The following is a 4,120-nucleotide window of genomic DNA, read 5'->3' on the forward strand; positions in this document are numbered from 1 at the left end:
ATTTGGTTGACTTTTCGTGGGTGCCACCTCGTGCCTCCCATGCAACCCGCACTGATCGGATATGAACAATGTCAGCCCCGAACTGCGTTCTTTTTTCTTACTGAGCCGGTGGACCCCTAACTTTTTCCACACGCACTCATCGGCAGGGCCATCATGCCTGCAAGTTTTTCATATTTTTCCGGTACCCTATGAATTTACTATGATTTTCTACGTGAAACGCACCAAAAACGCTGACCGGGCGTGATGCGACGTGCGTCTGGTGTCCGAATTCGTTCAACTTTTGCGTGGGGCCCTACGATGGACATGCCCACTGCATCCCATTACAAAAAACTCATTATTCTTACTTATAAATTAAAAAAACAATGCATTATTATTATGTAAACACATTTAGCCGTTAATGCAACACATTACAGTACTAAACTTTCCATATATTTAAAATATATTTTAGACATTAATTAACATTATATAAATATTAAACATGTAATTATTAATCTCCACAAATAACTTATTACAAAATTCATTACAAAAAAACTCATTATCAATTAATTATCGAAAAACTCATTGTTGTTTTAGCAATTACTTTTAAAATACTCATTAGTTTTTCGTATAAATTAAAATAAACAACTCGTTGTTATTATAAGTAATATAGTTGATTTTTTATTAATTGTAGAATTTATGTATACTATAAGCCAGGCATAAATAACTAAAAAACTTAATACTATTTAAAAAAAACAGGCACTGACTGAGCGCGATGGCCCAGTGACTGTGCGCGACGGAGCGCCTGAGCCGGCCCATTGAGTGTGCGCGCGGTGCGGGGGCAGGGTCGGCGGGGTGAGGACTAAAGTTTAGTCCCACCTCGCCCGCCGAACCACGCCGTGACCTGCTTATATACCAAGCTCCTACCACCGTTTTGAACTCCTCTGATTCCCGCCCCGCCCCGCCTCTGCCCCGTTGGTCTGTGCTGCAGGCCGTAGCTGGGCCGAAAGGCCGGCCCTTCCGCTACCCGGCTTGATCGGGCCGGACCGATTAGGCGCAGTTGCGCGTGCAAGCACAGGTGGTTTTTTTTTCATCAATATTAAAAAATACTGATTATTTTTACCTAGTATTATTATGTAAACACAGTTAGCCGTTAATGCAACACATTACAATACTAAACTTTGCATATATTTTAAATATTATTTAGACATGTATTAACATTACATAAATATTAAAAATGTAATTACTAATTGACAGAAATAGCTGATTAAAATATTCACTACAAAAAAACTCATTATGAATTAATTATGACAAAACTCATTATTGTTTTAGCAATTAATTATAAAAAACTCATTTGTTTTTCGTATAAATTTTAATAAACAACTGATTATTATTATAATAAATATAGTTAACAATTCTATATTACGTATGGAGTTTTATTAATATTATTTTTAAAACAAAAAACAAAAAAGTCTTCGACAGCGTGCATTGGCCGGCATAGTGACAGTGCGCGACGGCGCGCGTGGGCCGGCCCATTGACTCTGCGCGCGGTGCGGGGGCAGGGTCGGTGGGGGTGAGGACTAAAGTTTAGTCCCACCTCGCCCGCCGAACCATGCCGCGGCCTGCTTATATACCAAGCTCCTACCACCGTTTTGAACTCCTCTGATTCCCGCCCCGCCCCCCCTCTGCCCCGTTGGTCTGTGCTGCAGGCCGTAGCTGGGCCGAAAGGCCGGCCCTTCCGCTACCCGGCTTGATCGGGCCGGACCGATTAGGCGCAGTTGCGGCGTGCAAGCACAGGTGGTTTTTTTTTCATCAATATTAGAAAAATACTGATTATTTTTACCTATAAATTGTAATAAAAAACTCATTATTCTTACTTATAAATTTAAAAAACAACGCATTATTATTATGTAAACACATTTAGCCGTTAATGCAACACATTACAATACTAAACTTTGTATATATTTTAAATATTATTTAGACATGTATTAACATTACATAAATATTAAAAATGTAATTACTAATTGACAGAAATAACTGATTAAAATATTCACTACAAAAAAACTCATTATGAATTAATTATGACAAAACTCATTATTGTTTTAGCAATTAATTATAAAAAAACTCATTAGTTTTTCGTATAAATTTTAATAAACAACTGATTATTATTATAATAAATATAGTTAACAATTCTATATTACGTATGGAGTTTTATTAATATTATTTTTAAAACAAAAAACAAAAAAGTCTTCGACAACGTCCATTGGCCGGCACAGTAATAGTGCGCGACGGCGCGCGTGGGCCGGCCCATTGACTCTGCGCGCGGTGCGGGGGCAGGGTCGGCGGGGGTGAGGACTAAAGTTTAGTCCCACCTCGCCCGCCGAACCACGCCGCGACATGCTTATATACCAAGCTCCTACCACCGTTTTGAACTCCTCTGATTCCCGCCCTGCTCCGCCTCTGCCTCGCTGGTCTGTGCTGCAGGCCATAGCTGGGCCGAAAGGCCGGCCCTTTCGCTACCCGGCTTGATCGGGCCGGACCGATTAAGCGCAGTTGTGGCCTGCAAGCACAGTAGGCATTTTTTTTACCATTGTTTTTTTTCCTTCTATAAATATTTCTTATAATTGTTTTTTTCTTTCTATAAATTTTTCTTATAGTGTTCCACCATTATCAGCAGGATGCATGCCAAGTTTTTTGTATTTTTCATCGCTTTATGAATGTTCTATAATATTTCCCAATATGTCGACAAGTTGGCCTCCTTCTCCAGACCCCGTTTGGGCAGGACCGAAGGCCCCGTCTGAAAGGAGTTTTTTCCGACAGCCTTCAAATGTACACACATTTTTTATACTGTTCCACCATCATCATTAGGATGCATGAAAAGTTTTCTGGCTTTTTTATCGCTTTAAAATTTTTTCACAGACCGTTCGAGCATGAGTGAAGGCCCCATGCATGCGTAACCGAGCACTGAATTTTCTCGTAACGTTGAAATGCATGTTTCCGTTTATGTTTTAAAGTTGCACGACTAACATCAAATTAAACATACGTTTTTTTCAAGATAAGCCATTCCGAGTTCATTCATAATTCAAACTACCTTACATAACAGTAAACATAACCGAGCACTGCTCTTACATAACATTGACCGAAATTTAAATAAAACCCTAAAACTAGACTACTCGTTGTCGCTGGCGCCGGTGAGGTCGACGACCGGCGCCATACTGCTGGCCTCTCCTTCGCCGCCGTCGCCGCCATCGTCGTCGTCGTTGTCACTGAAATCCCACCGGTTGTCTTCCCGCGCCTGCTGCTCCTGCACCGCCGCTATGGCCGCCAGCCGCTCTCGTTCCTCACGAGTGGCCGCCGCCGCCGCCTCCTCTGCTGACTGGGCCAGCACCGCAAGTAGCCCTGGCGTGTCGTCGGGGTCTCCGTCTTGCGCGAGGGCGGCCTGCGCCAGCGGGATCTCGACCAGCGCCGGGTCAGGGGGCGCCTGCTGTGCCGGGGCAATGGGGGCGGCTGGAGGTGGGCCATGGCGGCGGCGACCACGGGAAGTGCCGGCCTCGCCGGTAATGTCCCCGACGGTGCGGCCGGCCGCCGCATCCCTGAACGCGCCGAGGACGATGTCGAAGTTCTTCCCGCGCCACCACCTGCGCCGGGCCCTCCGGTTGTAGCGGCCGCCAGGGAACGCGTGGAGCTGCTGCCTCGTCGGCGGCGGTCCCATGGTGGGGATGCCGTCCGCCCCGATCCACCACGGCCGCGGCACTTTGGCTGCCGGCGGCACCATCACGCCGAACCGGGCCAGATCCTCCGTGTCGCCGACGGTGAGGCTCAGCGGTCAAACGCCGGTCGGCCACGCGCCCTCGTCGGAGTCGCTTGAAGACATTGCCGGCGAGGAGAGGGAGATGGGCGGGCGAGGAGAGGAAGGGAGATGGGCGGGGCGAGGAAGATGACACGGCGTGGTGAGGGCTGGCGCGGCCTTTTATAGACACCGGGGGAGGGAGGTGGGCGGGCGAGCCGTCGGTGGCGTGCGCCCCGAGGGAGAGGCGGGCGGCTGGCGGCACGCGCGACCGCGGTGGCGTGTGAAAGCGAGGCAGCGGCGGCGTGTGAAGGCGCGGCGCGGCAGGCGAGGGATCGGTGGCGTGGGAAGGCGCGA

The sequence above is a fragment of the Triticum dicoccoides genome, chromosome 1B (genome assembly GCF_002162155.2).
Source record: "Triticum dicoccoides isolate Atlit2015 ecotype Zavitan chromosome 1B, WEW_v2.0, whole genome shotgun sequence".
Classification (NCBI taxonomy): domain Eukaryota; kingdom Viridiplantae; phylum Streptophyta; class Magnoliopsida; order Poales; family Poaceae; genus Triticum; species Triticum dicoccoides.